This window comes from Poromitra crassiceps (assembly GCF_964638095.1).
Source record: "Poromitra crassiceps genome assembly, chromosome: 5".
NCBI lineage: Eukaryota > Metazoa > Chordata > Actinopteri > Beryciformes > Melamphaidae > Poromitra > Poromitra crassiceps.
This window is the reverse complement of record NC_139642.1, coordinates 26,261,749-26,279,422: the sequence shown is the minus strand read 5'-3', so window position 1 is coordinate 26,279,422 and position 17,674 is coordinate 26,261,749. Positions and strand designations below refer to the sequence as shown.

The 17,674-nt window shown below is 44.3% G+C and overlaps 1 protein-coding gene across 3 annotated transcripts in view; it reads left to right on the top strand.

Annotated features, from left to right (window-relative positions):
- The window catches only part of LOC310777323 (SPRY domain-containing SOCS box protein 4-like), a 71,228-nt gene that overhangs the window by 21,978 nt on the left and 31,576 nt on the right, over positions 1–17,674 (top strand). For 2 of the 3 annotated variants that reach the window (XM_083637652.1, XM_083637651.1), the window contains exon 2: positions 647–733. The gene's annotated coding sequence lies outside the window, so the exon portion shown is untranslated. Of the gene's footprint in view, positions 1–646; positions 734–8,947; positions 8,968–17,674 lie in introns of those variants that run through there. The other variant, XM_083637653.1, reaches the window with a different exon arrangement.

Below are 17,674 nucleotides of genomic sequence, written 5' to 3'. Positions count from 1 at the left end.
CAATTGCCAGATGCCTGCAATTGTGCCACTGAGTGTTGAATATTTGAACTCATTAAGGTGCCCTACCCAGTTACCCACTGTATGAGGTCATGAGTCATGACTACATGTTTGTAGGGGTGCGGGGGGGGGGGGGATCGATACAGCGTAGTATCGTGATATTTTGTGGGCAATATATCGTATCGTATCGAATGCCAAGTATCGTGATATTTTATTATACAAAATGTCAAGTGCATGCAACATTTATGACAGGTTTTTATGACAGTGTTGGTCAGTCTGTCTGCTTGACAATCCAATTTTGCTCCAATTGAAGTGAGATGAACAGACTGGAAACTTTATCTGATTAGATAAAACAGATGTTGACAAAGTTTTTACCTTTTGGGACATCATTTGCAGTTGAAAAAAGGTAATAAATCACAATATATCGCAATATCGTAATACTCAATATATCGCAGTACTATCGGATCGTGACTTAAGTGTCGTGATATCGTATCGTGGGGCATCAGTGATTCCTGCCCCTACATGTTTGTGTGTTGGGTTATCAAAACCACACCCTTTAAATGTGTGCCACCAATTGAAAAAAGTATCCTCACATTCTTGCTTCATCCCAATTGAAGTTCCTCCTTTCTGTCCTTTTTTTTGTCAACAGGAAGTGGCCAGCACGTTGAAGCTGTGACCTGCTGACTTGGCAGTGATGGCGTTTTCTCAGGACGCCTGCTTTCATATGGATTAAGAGGTTAGAACCCTGCTCGTCCACTATTCATTACTTTATTCATCAACACTGGCCTCGATTGTCTTTTTACCGCTTATTCAGACTCCAGATCAGGCCAAAGTGCTGCATTTTGTGAGATGATAATGGTGCTGATGGAAAGATGACTTTCTATTCATTCAGCAGAGAATGAATGCATAGTGACCACAGCAAGTGATATGCCTTTGTTTGAAAAATTGACAATAACATATCCTACTGGTGACGGCAAACGGTTGAGACGTGGCGACAGAGTCACCGAGTCATTTCAATGACCATTCACAGTTCTATAACCCAGTTCTGGGAAACCTGATCCGACTCGGTTTGGGCTGACAGCAGCCACAGGGAAATAGATCCGAGGTTGCTGCTGAATATTTCAACAGGGCCTAGCCCAAAAGCAGCTGATACTGTAGCAACCACAGGCTCAGAGAGGTTTGTCTAAGGTTTCAACATTATGGAAGCCTACGTCACGTCACTCACCTCATTGTGACAAGCGCTGTTTCGGAAGTGCAATAATACAGCATCTTCAACGGACCAATGTGTTTGAGAAATGTGCTTGGCTCGATGTCGAGGTTAGTAGCGATGGTTATTGGTTGTAGATTTTCAACTCCAGGCTCCAGATTTTGACGTTGGAAAAAGGCAGTGGTTTTCTTGGACTCAAACAACCACCTGCATAATATATTGATGAATCCGCAGCAGGGCTGCACAATTAATCGTATTTTCATCGTCATCGCAATATGAACATGTGCAATAAACACATCGCAAAGACAAAAAGTGGTTTTTATTTACATGCGTCATGCATTCCCACTCAGCATCTGATCATTTTGTCTTGTGTTGTAAATCCAGCGTACACCTTTCCCTTGCAACAGTGCGCTCCGCCCCTCCGCCAAAGCCCAAACACGCTGTGTGTAGTTTCAGCTAGAGTCAGTGTGTATTTCATTTCTTTATTCAGTGGGCATAGGCTATGTTTGGGGTCTATGTTAGCATTATTAAAGCAGAAAGACATACTACTGTATAGCTAATATGCATACTTTAATATTTGTTTATTTATCGCAAGTCGTATCGTCATCGCTATATTGAACAATGTTATCGCACATCGCAGATTTTCCTCATATCGTGCAGGCCTAATCCGCAGCATTAATGGTAGGAAGTGTGCTGTCTGTACAGAGGGAAAGCAGTACTGTAGGTGGAGGGAGGAGGAGCTGTTCGTTATGTGCAAAAAAGACAAGTTCATGTGTTATTGACCTCAAACCTTCGCTGTCTTTCATGCGTAACGCCTGTGTGCCTGTGTGTGTGCGTGTGTGTGTGTGTGTGTGTGTGTGTGTGTGTGTGTGTGTGTGCGCCTTGTTCAAATCTACAGAAAGTTGGCCACTGTAAAAGCCTGTTGCAGTTATTAATATAAATGCCAAAAAAACTACCTTGCAGAAACAACATGCCTATTGTCTGTATGCAGGCTCCAGGTGAGCACGGCAGCCATACGACGAGCAGGATTTTCCTATCTGGTTAATAGCCACTATCCCTAGTGTCAAGCCTAATAGATTGGACTACACACTATCAATGTCTTAGCCAATCACGATGGCCAGAATTGCAACAGACGTTGCCCATAATATAGTTGGATGTCCTCCTCGTCCACTGTTAAGAATGAATGGAATTTTCTCTGGCTTTCTGCAGCTCGACTTGTAATCCGTGCTGTGCAGCCTATTTGATAATCACTTCAGTGTGTGAAGGGACCGTTGGTGCGCTGCCTGGGAGTGTATGTGAATGCTTATGAAAGCGTGACACAGATGCGAGTCAGCGCTAAAGCAGCCAGAACCTCATCTCGCCCGTTTTCCAGTCTCATCCAGTAGCTCTGCTCAAAGAGGAGACTGTCATGTACATGATGCCTCACCAGACTACTACTGAAGCTAGCATCCATCCAGGGATATTCAGGAATTGTGTATTGATGATGCCTGGGGGTTTGTTAAAGTCCCTGGAAAGCAAAAATAAAATATGCATTTTGAGTTCATCACACCACAGGAACCTATGTTAATAAGGGCCGGCATAAGCGAACTAAGCTGCGGCTTGTCTCCAGCCCCCCCCCCCCCCCCCCCCCTCCATATCCCAAGAGCACTTGAAATATGTCAATAATAATCACGAACACTCAATATTTTGTTGTACAGGCTGGCTAGCTTTTGACGCAAGCTAACGTTAGGTTACAGTCTCTGCATTGATGCAGCACAAAAGTAATGTCCCAAAAAAGGACCTATCCTTCTGGAGTAGAGCAAAGGAAGCAGAAAAGGGGAAGATAAAGGTATGATAGCGTTACAGGAGGGTGTCTGGTTGATAGATTGACAGTAGATCTGTGAATGATCAAGCATTGTTTTGACAATAGGCATAAAGGCCTTGGGCCGGCCCTGATGCAGTGAAAATTTTATTCTCACCTTCTCTTTTTCTTTCCCTATTTGTGCACGCTGTGCTACCTAAACATAAATAAACAAACTCAAATTCACAATAGCTGTGACCACATATGCAAATGTCTCATTTATTTGGGAAGTTGATCCTCGAAAATGTTTTAACGATCAGAAGTGGGCCTTTTTTCGTTTCGTTCTGTTTTTTTTTCTCTTTGAAGACCAAGAAGAGATGTCAACATTTAACCTATAGATTAATAGCGTATATGTAAGTAGACATAAGATCGAATGGAGATTTGATACAGAAGTGAATAGACGCAATATATAATTGTGTGCACAAGAAACATACCAATAGATATGTGACTTTATTGTTGTTTCAATAAAAATAAATTTGAAAAAAATAAGTGGGCCTTATGTTACCGTGCCTTGACACGGCACGTCCTCCCCCCTCTCTCCCTCTGTCTCCTTGTGTCTTTGGTGTCTAGATAGTGGCCCTATTTGCAGTATTGACGCGTGTGGATGTGAAAAGCACTGGAGCCAGACAGAGGCTTTTATGTAGCAAGGTAAATAGGTAGAAGCTGGCTCTCTGAATCGAGCTGTGGCTCCGACCTCCAGACACATTTTTTCCTGGGTAAATGGAGACACTGAGACGGCACACAGAACTCATCTGCAGCCTGTGGGCGTGTCTTTGTCTGTGTGGAGCAGGAAGTCATTTGGACAAAATGGTCTGTTATTGACCCAGTCACTTTTTCACCCATCACCTCGGCTCGCCAGCCACACACTTTGATCTCCGTATCGTCAAGTCGGCTATCGTCTGTGTGGGCATGAAGGCAGAGCAGCTGAGCTTTTAGATTTATATAAGCTTTTATATTTTCAGCATCAGGTAGCTACTTTTTATACTGTTGACTTTCCCTCAAACTGAGTTTAATATTCCTGTGAAACGCAGAGCCATTTCAGTGATTCTCAACATATCATATCAAGGACCCCTAATTTAGTCCGCAATGGAGCCCCGGACCCCCATCTGATGACTTTTTGTCTTTCTGAAAATATTAATATTAGTAATGTTTGTACTCTTATATATGATTTTGTCCAGAATCCCATGACCGTAATGTACATAGAGAGATAACCATGAAATGATGATCAAAACAGTCATTCTACATTCTCTAATTGTAACTTCTTCTAAATAAAATATGCTGAAGTTTAAAGTCGAGTTGAAATGAAAAATGCATTTTTAACTCTTTTAGATCACTTCCACTGTCATGTAGTGCACCTATTTAACAATATATGAGGGGGGGGGAGCTTCTTTCTTTTGATTTTTTATTTCAAAATTCAATCATGTTTTCTTCCTGTAAAACAAAATCTGCAATGTGCTTATGTCAGCGCTTGTACAAACCAATTTCAATGAGTAATACCATGACATCCACCTGAAAATTCCAAGAATGCTTTGTTAAATGGGCTAACATTCCTATCCCATAAATGTTGATATGACTTCACAAATGGGAATATCTTAGTTGAATGTAGATGCAAAGGGTATGTAATTGCCTTGTTAATAACATGCATTCCAGGAATATGGCTATTCACGATGCCGCAGCTCTCTGCCCGGGGTAAGTGCTCTGGGGCTGAGCCAGTCCACGGCGCTGTATTTGTCATATTGCTCTTGTAACATAAACTGTTATTGAAATGTGGCCGGGAAGTTTCAGATTTGACCGGTAAAATGAATTCTTTAGGCGACAGCTGCCTCACCTCAGCTCGGGAGGCACTGCAGGCCAGGCCAGGGCACCTGACTCAGTCTCTCCTGCCAGACACGCCCACTTTTCAACTGTCAAATCAAATTCCTCCAAACGCTATTTCCCGCCTGTCTATCCTTTTTCACTCAGAAATACGTCATGATAAGGAAGTCAGTTACTTATGAAATGCCACAACAATGTATCAATTTGCTGGGGACCTCCTGGAACCCCTCAAGGAGAAGCAGTGCTTGTTTAGACGACACCCAGCCAGCGGCCCCCTGTGGGCTTTTCCAATATGGCTGTGTTGAGATGTGACCCCATGTTTAATCATCATGCCCTCCTGCCTAACAATCAATAAGACCTCATTTGCCCTGCCTCTGGTGTGTGTGTGTGTGTGTGTGTGTGTGTGTGTGTGTGTGTGTGTGTGTGTGTGTGTGTGTGTGTGTGTGTGTGTGAGACCAGGCCTCTGTGTGTATGTGTGTGCGACTGTGCGCGTACATGTGGATGTGTGTATGCATTGTAATGAGTATGTGTGTGCGTGCCTATTAGCCTATCATTCCAAGCTCTTGAATTCCCAGTCTTTCCTGTCTGTATCTTTCCATAATGTTCCTTCTTTGACTGGACTTATCTCCATCACCCTGCTTTACACCTTCCCTGTCTGCTTTCCATCCCTGTCTCTTCTCCATCACCCTGCTTTACACCTTCCCTGTCTGCTTTCCATCCCTGTCTCATCTCCATCACCCTGCTTTACACCTTCCCTGTCTCATCTCCATCACCCTGCTTTACACCTTCCCTGTCTCTTCTCCATCACCCTGCTTTACACCTTCCCTGTCTGCTGTCCATCCCTGTCTCATCTCCATCACCCTGCAAGTTTACACCTTCCCTGTCTGCTGTCTATCCCTGTCTCATCTCCATCACCCTGCTTTACACCTTCCCTGTCTGCTTTCCCATCCCTGTCTCATCTCCATCACCCTGCTTTACACCGTCCCTGTCTGCTGTCTATCCCTGTCTCATCTCCATCACCCTGCTTTACACCTTCCCTGTCTGCTGTCTATCCCTGTCTCATCTCCATCACCCTGCTTTACACCTTCCCTGTCTGCTGTCTATCCCTGTCTCATCTCCATCACCCTGCTTTACACCTTCCCTGTCTGCTGTCTATCCCTGTCTCGTGTGTCCTTGTGATCTCCCACCTGAGGGGCGTTCGCATACTGAACCCACTTCCTGCTGCTGGAGTCCATGAGTCTGCTTCACTAAAACATCTATTTTCTTTCCTTTTCTTACTGCAGCTCTCTCAATCATTCACATGCCTTGACTGTGCTAAAGTGCAGTGTGTGTGTGTGTGTGTGTGTGTGTGTGTGTACACACACACACTGTTCTGACCCACTCTTTTTGTTCTCTGCTTGAGGTCATTGAGCTTCCCGCTGCACGGCTCTATCAAAACACCAGGCCACGTCAAAACAAGACAGGCCAGCGGCCAGCAGCAGCAGGCTTCAGTGTGGGCGGGGCCGGGGGTATGAATGTGGTGAGTGTGCACTTTCTGCACAGTGAAAAGCTCCAGAGTGTTTCTCTCTCTCGCTCAAGTTCATTCGGGCAAGTTGTATTCCTGCAGGTATGTGGAATTCAGCACACTAGTGCAGTGCCCCTTCGCCCCGCTGCTGCACACAGCGCTGTTTGCCTGTTCGTTCAAAGTTTATTCATATTCAACGTGTCGTCGTGTCCAGTGCCATGTATATAGAACAGTCGCGACATCTCTATTCACTCCAATGGACCAGTTTTTTTACTCAAGTTCCAGGAAGTAAGGTTCTGGATTAAGCAGCACTGTCGGGTTGCAGCAAAATGGACAATTTGTGATGTATATATATATATATTTTTTTTAGAATCAAATTGTACATTATCAGATTTATTTTAGCATTCAAAAGTAGCGCGAGATCCCTTCCTGGCTGTTCATTGGCTAATGAGTTGTCACACATTTTGGTCCTCCTCTGACGCCACTCTCTCTCTCTAAATTGCTCTGGTCATGTCCAAAAGGCACCTCTGGCCCTTTTCCAGTTTCGGCATGGCATTTTCATTCCCCATTCATTTGTTCATAGACTTTTTTTGCTTATAAATGCTTATAAAAATAGTTTAATCAGAATCAGGAGAAGACCATAACATTTCACTCGGATCAAAAAACTCATGTTATGGTCTCTCCTGATTCTAAATAAAAGCTGACTGGCTTGACCAAGAAAAACTATTTTTATACGCATTTTACAAAATGTCTATTGGAAAAATTAATGGGGAAGGAAATCTTCAAACTCTGAAGAGTTTGGCACTCAATACCAAACAGCCCCCCCGGCAGCACTCAGACACAGAGCTGAGCGGCTCGCTGTTCGCTTGTTTACTCCAAGTTTATTAATATTGATCGTGTTGCACGCCCAAATTGCACCACGCTGCAGCAACAGCCCCGCCCAGTGTGAAGTCGATTAGACGAACGTTTCTCGAGATATGCGAAGGACACACAACACAAACATACACACACTCACATAGACATCTCTTGCTTTATAGTATGATGAAGACACTCTTAACTGACGGAGGAGTGCGTGCATGTGGAGAGGAATGCTGCTGTGCGTGTGTGTGTGTGTGTGTGTGTGTTAGGAGGGGGCAGCAGCAAGTGAGGAGAGCTCTCTTGTCTCCCAGGGGAGAAAGATGAGAGGGAGAGAGAAGCACGGAGAGATAGAGAGATATAGATAGGCAGAGAGAGAGAGAGAGGGGGGGTGGTGGCAGAGACCAGGAAAGACATAAAGGAACATGGCTGTAAAAGGGGGAGGCTAAGTACCTTGTCATAACTGAGCTTATATCACACTAACAAGGGGATCCTTATCTTTACATTGAATCATCATCACGTATATATCATCTTTCTACTGTTCCCTCATTGCCTACTCTCTGGCTTCAAATCCATAATGTGGGTGTTTTGAGTTGGTAAAAATACGCAACTTCAGTTTAGTGTGTGTCTTGTTGGACAAATGGTGTTTGTCTTCTTATACCTCCAGATCTATTCTTAAGCTATTCTTGATCTTTTCTTCTGTCTCTAGCCCTTTTCAGTCACGACTAGCTTGGTAGCAACCATGATAATTGGCGTTCAAGGTGTGGTGCCGTGGAAACCAGCAAAAGCAACAACAAAAAAACCATGCCAGATCTTTAGCTAGGAGGAAAAATTCATTGAATTACTATTACTATTTTCCCCAGCAAAAAAGGGGGATAATTTATTTTCACTAGAATGCCATCCAATGGCAGCATGGTCATGGGTTTCCTACACTTAATGTAATAAAGCATCTCAAAGTAAAAGTGTGTGAGGGGGGGGGGGGGGGGGGTGTGGTCTAATGTTTCAGTTTCGGGGGCTTGACATGAAACAGTTTGAGAACCACTGATCTAAAAGGCTGCCCCCATCTCATCTTTCACACTTCTCGCCTGTGTGCGTGGTCTGCTGTCCTCTGTCCAAGGCAGTGGGGAAGATTGGAAATGAGCTGGTAATCTGCCAATGTGGGAGATGTGTGTGTGTGTGAGACTGTGTTTATTTGTGTGTATGTGACTGTTTATATTTGTGTGTGTGTGCGTGCGCCCACGCTTCTTTCTTGCAGTTCTTGGCTTCTCTGGAAGCGCAGGATGAGTGTCCGTTCAGGAGAGTGGCTCGTTTTGTAATGTTTGGGAAATACTTTCAGTGCGCTCCTCACTAGGCCCTCCCCTTCTCCCTCCCTCTCCCTTCTCCCTCCCCCTCCTCCCTACCTCCCTCCCCTCCCCTCCCCTCCCGCCCCCCTCAACCTCCCTCCCTCCCCCTCCTCCCTCCCCTCCCCTCCCCTCCCACCCCTCCTCCCTCCCTCCCTCCCTCCCTGCAGCGGCTGTTTTCCTGTCTTAGCTTGGAACTGGAGCCAGGCTGTTTTCCCCATCTCCGCGTCACAAGCAGGAACTGGCCGACTTACCGACGTACACAAACACACACACAGCGTCTCTTTTTGCCTATCTGCCCTGTTCCACCCTCCTGCTCTGGCTGCTGACTGCGTTCTTCTCACCCTGCTTTGAGCAGGGACTTTCTCCTCACATTGCTGTGTGACTGTCTGGGAGAGCTGCTTTCATGGTAAGACGTCTCTCTTCCTCTCTCTCCACCTCTTGTTGTTTGTGTTTCTGTGCGTCTGTGGCACTCTCTCTGTCTCAGCTTTCCCTTCTCCTTTCTGGTCAGACTGTTCTCGTTTCTGGTAAGACTGTTATTTTCTGGTCAGACTGTTATGCCACAGCAACAAATTCCCAAAGTCTATTTGACTTTTTTTGTTCTGCTACAGCTTTCTCACTCTCAGGGTGTCTGCATGTCCCGGATACTTTAACATGTCATGAATAATGATTAAATCTAGCATTTCTAGTAATTCCGTGCTAGGGGTCTTAAAAAAGTTTATGGTTTCTTGGTGCTCTGTTTTTCCAGTTAGAAATAAGCTGAGTCAGGCAGGCTCTTGTCTTCATAGGTCTACAGTTGTTTTTGTTTGCACTTTTATGTCATTTGTGAACTTGGTACTATATATATATATATATATATATATATACAGTATATATATATATATATATATTTCTAAATGGCATGAAAAGATTTGCCTTTTTTCAACAGCTGTTTAAGTCAGATAAATTCTATTTCTTTGTCTCAGCTCAATGCTAACTTGAGTTGTATTTTCTCATGTTGGAGTCAGCATGTTGGGGGGGAGAATTGTTTATCAACTGCCCCAGGCAGCCACCCTGTCCTCCCCAGCATGGCTGTAGCCGGCCTGGGCCCTTCAGTGTAACGTTTCACTCTGGGTGGCTGACTGGCTAGAGAGTGAGACATGTAATGTTTCTCTCTTGGTGGCTGACTGACTGGAGAGTGAGACATGTAATGTTTCACTCTGGGTGGCTGACTGGCTGGCTGGAGAGTGAGACATGTAACGTTTCACTCTGGGTGGCTGACTGGCTGGAGAGTGTTACAGTCCATAAATTGGCTTCTGGATCCTCCTTTACTTGTAAAATGTGGGACAGCTTAATTGACACTTGTGTCAATGATCAGGGAAACCAAATACTGCCCAAGGCCTTTCCATCCTTTTTACAAGGGGTGGCAATCACAGGCTCATTCACCATGTGATCATACTATATCAATTCTTTAGACAATGTTGATCAAATATTTGCTGATAACTCACAGTCTGCCATGATATGAACATAGCTTTTGGCTAATTCAATCAGAAAGTTGGAGGTGGTGAAAAAAGACGGATTTTTGATTGGCAAATTTACGACTACTGTATTATATTACTGGGAAAATTAATGGCATTACTGTACTGCAGTGATACTCAACATGCGGCCCGCGGGCGCCCCCTGTGTGGCCCGCGATGGAATTGCAAAGAAAACACACAAAACAGTTTTTTTTACAGTGCACCTGAACGCAACATGCAAGATACCCGCTGAATAAGTGTCCAAATGTTCATGTCACTCTGGCCAATACTCCACTTCTGTTATAGCATTTCATTCTGGAATATGGAATATCTTTCAATAATCTATAATTTAGCTGCTAAATTGTCAAATACTGCCGTCTGCTCGCTACCCAGGCACTTATCTATGTACTTAACCTAACTAACTTAACCTAACTAACTATCCGGTGTGCACAACATTGTCAGACTAAACTCCGGCTGACACCCCAAAAACCTACAATCCGCTACAGAAAAATGTATAATGTTTGTTTATTAACTGGCCCCTGGCCTTCTATCATTTGACGAAAGTGGCCCCCGGGCAAAGCAACCCTGCTGTACTCTCTCGTAACGGACAAGCCCGTCTTTTATTGTCACACGAACACCACAACACATGCATGCGGCCACAACACACTCATGCTGACGGTGGCCGGTGAAAAGTGTCCTCTGCATTTAACCCATCCAGGCATGTCCTTTCCTCCGGGGGGCAGGCCAGGAGCAGTGGTCGCTTTCTCGTACAGCGCCCGGGGACCAACTTCGGATGTTGTCGTCACTGGTCGGATGACGATGACGATCTGATCTTCTGCATGTTTTTAGTGGGGGGGGTTATATACGGAGGAACCCCCTGGGGGAGCACGGGGAGAACATGCCAACCCCACACAGAGAGAAAGGCCCTTACGACGAGATAACCCACCTGGGCAGTAGGCACTGAAGATATGGGGGGGAACACAACCACAGCGCCCACAGTGTCCCAGGCGAGAATCGAACTCAGGACCTTCTGACTGTGAGGCGACAGCGCTACCGACTGTGCCACCGTACCCCCGTAACGTGTAACTGAATAATTCCGTACCGCCGAACAGCACAACTATGATCATCATCACATCCTTACTGCTCACATGGCACGTTGTGTTACAACCATCCCCAAATCCCCGCCCACTATGTCATTTATTTGCCGATTGTGTGCAAACATTGCACAAGTCCAACCCCTAATGTCTATATGCTTTCCCCCTGCCTCGTCATCTTTGGCTTTCTCTTATGGCTCAATATAGTCAATCCTATGGGGGATCCTGGCTCTATCGATCCCCGCTGGCAGCCGATGAGCCGGTGGTCAGACAACAACAATGTCTTGTGCCTGGGAGTCCATTTAGAAAAGGCCCTGTAATGTGTGGACAGTAGCTCCCAATGGAAGACTTGAGGGATGGAAGGAGGGAGTTACAGGATGGAAAGACGACAACAGGGCACAATCTGGATTATAGAGGAGGATTGAGCGGAGGAAGGTTGTGATGGACAGATGATCTGAGCGAGTGAAAGAAGGGATGGGGGGGTAGTGAAAGGTGACTTAAGGGCGGGACATACTCCAGGCGCGCTCCCAAACGCAGTGGGGGTGAGGCCTCCGCAGCCGTAAGCGTGTGTCGGAAGATTTTTCTAGCAGCTCCGCTTTGTAGGGAGAGACAGGAAGAGAAATGAAATGAATAAGTAAGTACCATGTTTTGACCACATTTCTTGACCCATGTGGTAAACTTTGATTTCTGACTGTTCGTTCTTCGTCATTTCAAGTAATGTGCTGTGTTGAGAGAGAGATCTAGGGCTATTTACATTCAATCAAAACAAGATTGGCGATTCTATTCATGTGCTGATACAATCGTTTGAGAGTGAAACCACAGTCTACTGAACATAATGGCATTCCACAGACTTTTTTTTTTTTTTCCTTTCCCCAGATTTCTTTTATCCCAGTTTTATCCCCCATTAGTGCTAATTTTAATTTATTTATCCTGGTTGCTGCTCCACCCTCTGCTGATCTGGGGAGAGCCGAAACTGGCTCCATGCTTCCTCCGAGACATGGGCAGTAGCCAGCCGCTTCTTTTCGCCTGACAGGGGAAGCTTCAGCACAGGAATGCGAGCAGCATGTTGCGGGCTGCACAAGATAACGAGAGCCACAACACACACACGCGCACACTTTTCACGAACACATTATCACCGGACGGTGAAATGTTGCCTTTAGGACACATAAGAACAAAACAACACGTGGGGCCACCGAGTAGCTTTCCAGACTCACCCGGTCTGTACCACCCGTGTCAAGTGACTGCAGTTAGCAAGTAACAGCCAGGAAGTTATGCATAGCAGCGCCACGCTGAAACAGGAAGTTGGGTTGTTCTGCCTTCAGAGTAAAAGCATAAATTGTGTCACTTATGAGAAAAAAATATTTTTGAGCTGTGCAGGGCAACAAATGGTTAGAGAAGTATAATAGTATTTAAAAATCGAATCTAAAATCTAATTTTGAGAGAAAAAATCTGTGATTTTTTTTTGCTGATCCGAAAAATCCATGATCCGTGGCTCAAAATCCGTCACGCGATCCGATCCGTGGGTTTTCTGATCCGTGCCAGCCCTACTGAACAGGTGCCCCTAATGACCAGAGGAGGCACCACTTCAGCGACCAGGATATTGCATGTTTTGGTGAGGGGGTTCCTATATGAAGGAAATCCCCAGGGGGCACAGGGAGAACATGCAAACTCCACACAGAAAGGCCCTTTTGATGACCCCACCCGGGCGGTGGGCACTCGAGGACATGCGGACGGGCACGCACTCCTTCAGTGCTCACAGCGTCCCAGGTGGGAATCGAACCCAGGACCTTCTAGCTGTGAGGCGACAGCGCTTACCACTGCGCCACCGTGCCCCCCTAAAAGTCCATAGACTTTTAATTGCGTTTCACTGACTTTATCATGGGCCATTCACGCTATGTAAACAGCTGTGCTCTGAGTATGAACACCTCGGCCCGAGTGCGGAGTGCGCTCCCGGTTTGCGGAGCTCCGCCTCGCGCTGCCTTCCTGGAGTATGTCATAAGCTTAAGGGAGTAGTGGGAAGAAGCCATGGTAGGTTGAGCCGTGGCAAATGCAACCGAAATCTGAACCCACCTAGAGAGTCAAAGGACACACTGTGCTTCTGTATTTTTAGCCCCGATGAAGACCTGAGGGTCCAAACAGGCTTTTTAATTGATGGTCCTTCCATGTTTGTGATCTTTCCCATTGGAGTGCCTGGATCGTCCTCCTGCTTCCACACTGTGTCTCTTGTTTGAAATACATAATGAGTTTATTGCCTTGCGTCGACAAGTTATCTGCCCGTTCTTTTCATCCCCTAGCTATGAAGCTAGCCTATCAGTTTGTCATTGACGAGGGAGAAGTTGTGTATACATGCGTACATGCTCATAGCCATGTGTTCATTGCACCCAGCTGGTGTTCCATCACCAGCACACAGATAAGAGTGTGTGTGTGTGTGTGTGTGTGTGTGTGTGTGTGTGTGTGTGTGGGTGTGTGTGTGGGTGAGAGAGTGGGTGAGACTTCAAAGCGCGTTCGTCACCAGTCTGCACTTGTGTGGCCTCAAGCTGTGTGTGTGGCTTGTGTGTCGGGACTAGCAGGGCATGTTTGATATGCTAACAATGATCGTCACGCTACCAGCGGCCTTCCTCATGTCACTGCCTCCCTCGCTCAAGATAACATGTTTATGCTCTGGATTAGTGTCGACCCATATGGTGTTTTTTTTATTGCCTATATGCCAATATTTAGACTCGGAGAGCAGTGCGTTGATTTCTTTTTTTTCTTTTTTTTGCATCTGATAAAATACAATTTATTTATATATGTTCTATTGCAGATTGAAAAATCTTAAAGGAGAATTCCAGCTGGATTTATCTTTTACAAGTCACCGCGAACAGAATTTTCTGAAAATAAAGCATTATAGAGCTAGAACGGCCCACGCAACAGCCTAGATCAGAGACCTTAGGGGCACCTGCTAAGCATTATGCGTTATGTCCTGTAAATAGCTTATTTTCTGCCACCCAGCGGCTCTCATTATCGTTATGATATGAACGATACTGGCTGGCATAAATGTGAGTCGCTCTATTTATACACCTCAGCCTGACGATATGAAAATTTCACATCACGATTATAGTGACCAAAATTATCACGGTTATCAGTATTATTATCACGGTTTGTTAAAATGTGCTGAAAATGTTCAAAAAGTACTAATACACTCACAGAAATCATTTCAGCAAGTTTTATATTGAAAACTCAGACCCAAAAAGGATTGATACACTCACTGAAATCATTTCTCCAAGGCTGCATGTCTGCATCTGAGAGACGGTTGCCAATTTTGGTTGATGATGGACAGTATTTACCATGTTTTTCAAAGCACTGTAATAATGGTAACACGGTAATCGCAGTACCACGGTTTTAATGATAATGAGAATTTGAAACGGTACGGTTATCGTAAGGAACTTTATCACGGTTATCATTCAAATTCAATAAAAAATCATTACATCCCTATTTGAGAGTTCAGCTGCAGTCGATCAAGCCGCCATGTTTGGCGTGGAGTAAACACTGGATATTTCTGTGATTTTGTGAATATGGGACGATGGCATCAGAATCAGAATCAGAAAGACTTTAATGATTGGGAAATTGGGACAAGTTACAGTAGCTCGCTCACAGAACACACATAGCATAAAATAAACAGTAGTAAATATTAAGCAAAATAAGCAGAAGAACACAACATAGCATAGAATAACAGTAGTAAATGCAATAGAAAAAAAATAAGTAGAATGTCTAAGTAAGCAAAATACAACATACCGTAAATTCCGGACTATAAGCCGCACCGGTGTATAAGCCGCACCTTCAAAGTTGACAATTTTTTTCTTATATAAGCCGCACCGGACTATAAGCCGCGGGTGTTTTAATGGTATTTTTTTTTTTTTTTTTTTTTTTTTTTTTTATTAATGTTTAATTACCATATGTAAGGGTTCATGCACAGAGGGGATTGTAGAGGAAGCTCCCATTTATTAACATTTCAACAAAACAACATAACACAACACCACCTGTGTTGTTTTTTACAGTGCACACAGTGTCATACAGTGTGGTGAAAAGAGGGCAAGAGAGGAAATTAAAACTTATTATAGTTATATAGGATTTATAGTTAGAAAGAGTGCTAAAAAAGAGAGATTTTTTTTTTTTTTTTTTTTTTTTTTTTTGAAAAAATCCATAGATAAGCCGCACCGTTATATAAGCCGCAGGGGCCAAAAAAGGCCAAAAAACGGGAAAAAAGGTGCGGCTTATAGTCCGGAATTTACGGTACTTAGAGTGAGTGAGAAAAGGAGAAGATACTGAATAATGACATCACAACAGTATAATCCTAATGTTAATTTAAAATTAAATATTCTTCTAAATATGGAAAAAAGAACAAAAAACATCACATTTTCTTCGATTCCATTCCTTACAGCATTTGAATTTCGATGGCCGGCCATATTGATTTGAATGGGACTAATGTTATCTGGATTATAAACTATGAGGAGCGTGGTCAGCGGGAGCGTCTATCTCTACACATGTGATGTACAGCAAGCAGATACAGGGACGGCAGTCAGGGTAGTCTCACGTGGTCAGAGCCAACACAGCAAGGTCAATACAGCGTTTGTTTTCTCATTGTCTCTATGATATAATAAGGATATGAGCCGGTGCGTGGCAGAAAATAAGCTATTTACAGAACATACATGCACGCTTAGCAGGTGCCCCTACGGCAGGCCTACTCAACTGGCGGCCCCAGAGTTTGATATAATTTTTTTTTTAAATAAATGTTTGGGTGCGGGACAAAGATCTATGACTGGCCCGGGAGAAGCTTTTTTATTTCATTTTTCCTTGTTTATTACATTACAGTGTTTGATTTTCATCATAATCTGGTTTTCCATAATAATAATAAGTTCAGTGTTTATGCCTGTGTTGCCGTCTGTTGTAGTGTAAAACGACTAAAGGGAGAGCAGGTGCTTACATGAAAGTGAGTGAGAAAAGGAGAAGATACTGAATAATGACATCACAACAGTATAATCCTAATGTTAATTTAAAATTAAATATTCTTCTAAATATGGAAAAAATAACAAAAAACATCACATTTTCTTCGATTCCATTCCTTACAGCACCCCCTATTTAATAATAGTTCCAGCACGGCTGCGAAAATGTGGTGGCGCATTGTGTCAAGTGTACATAATGGCTCGGGAACGGTCTGGCCCCCGGCCCCTTAGGTTTCTGACAATGTCGCCCCCTGAACAATTGAGTTGAATAGCCCTGCCCTACGGCCTCTGTTCCAGGCTGCACTTTGAGAGCAAAATTAACAGATTAGACTATGGTGGCACCGGGCCACCAGCGCGTCACAAACAAGCAATCCAAAGTTGATTTCAACAAACTGTTGAAAGTTTTATGCACATTTTTCTTCTTTAAATTGAGCATTTTAATGTTTACTACTAATTTCTAACTGGATATATATTCAGAGCAGCCCACCGCCACCAAGGAGAAAAGCAGAACCTTTTAGTGAGGAAGAACCACAGAGGATCAAAGCTAGGTGGATGGAGACTGTTTAAATTCAAGCACCAAAACGAATAAACTATATTAACGGAAACATCCTTAGTCTACCCGACGTATAAATGGCCTAGTTTTGAAATATTGCAAAATAATCATTGACATAAATAAAGTGTATTGCTGCATGATGAGATACAGTGGTTCCTACGGATCCCCCTCACACAGTGTAAATATAGTGTGCCGGCCGGGTAAAAAAGGAATGAAGAAGCTTATGCAAATGGGACGATTACGGTAATTCTCTCCCGGCTCTGCTGCAGCATTTTTAGCCAGGTCAGCTAAGCAAGGATGGCATAAGATGTCACGTATAGTGATGAGCATATACCATTACTGAGCCATGAGATGCTTTCAATGTTGTTTTTTTATGCACATGCTTAATCGAAATTCAGATTGGCAGCATTTGCATGCATATAAATGTTTGTGTGGGTGAATAAACTGTGAAATAGGTAGCAAAATCAGTTTGACCTCCTTTTTTTAAATGGGCTGTTGATTAAGTAACTTTTACTCTCCAACACTCACCTGCCCTGTCCACTTTACGCTCCTCTAACACTCACCTGCCCTGTCCACTTTACTCTCCTCCAACACTCACCTGCCCTGTCCACTTTACTCTCCTCCAACACTCACCTGCTCTGTCCACTTTACTCTCCTCCAACACTCACCTGCCCTGTCCACTTTACTCTCCTCCAACACTCACCTGCCTTGTCCACTTTACTCTCCTCCAACACTCACCTGCCCTGTCCACTTTACTCTCCTCTAACACTCACCTGTCCTGTCCACTTTACTCTCCTCTAACACTCACCTGCCCTGTCCACTTTACTCTCCTCTAACACTCACCTGCCCTGTCCACTTTACTCTCCTCCAACACTCACCTGCCCTGTCCACTTTACTCTCCTCTAACACTCACCTGCCCTATCCACTTTATGTGCTGTAACACAGTGCAGGTTCTATTTTTCTGGTGTTTCTTTTTTACATGTTTGGGACT